The sequence below is a fragment of the Penaeus monodon genome, chromosome 31 (genome assembly GCF_015228065.2).
Source record: "Penaeus monodon isolate SGIC_2016 chromosome 31, NSTDA_Pmon_1, whole genome shotgun sequence".
Lineage (NCBI taxonomy): Eukaryota > Metazoa > Arthropoda > Malacostraca > Decapoda > Penaeidae > Penaeus > Penaeus monodon.
The window spans coordinates 27978642-27979165 of NC_051416.1; positions in this window are offsets into that span (position 1 = coordinate 27978642).

Here is a 524-nt window from a genome sequence, read left to right on the forward strand (position 1 = left end):
CCTGTCTTCAAGCCTCTCCTTGTCTCCTTTTGCTCTGTTCTTCTACCTTTATTTACTGTCTTCTGTTTCCTACCCTCTTATCCTTTCATTTTCTTTCTCACGTCCAGAAAAAATTATGAAAATATATCCCAATACATCCCAGAAAAATACCGGTTATTATAGTGACCTAAAACATTCTACCATCATAACGGTACATTAAAACATCGTATCACAAAACATCATAACAATGTAAAAAAATATAACGAATTATGCTTTCAAGTCCTCCTCCAGCTCATCCTTTGCTCCGAGACCCTCGAGTGAGAAGTCCAACTCGTTATTGCTTGCCTTGTATCTAATATTCGTGGAATTCGTGAACTTGCAACCACTTGGGACAGGCAAGTTTATTTCGATGCCTCTCTGACCCTCGGTGCGTCTGTGGCTAAGAATATACATGAGAGAAAGCTTTTTATAGATGAGGATTTGAATATTTCGACTTTCATTTGCGTTGGTGGGTATGCTGTATGTGGAATACAGTGAATGGAAAA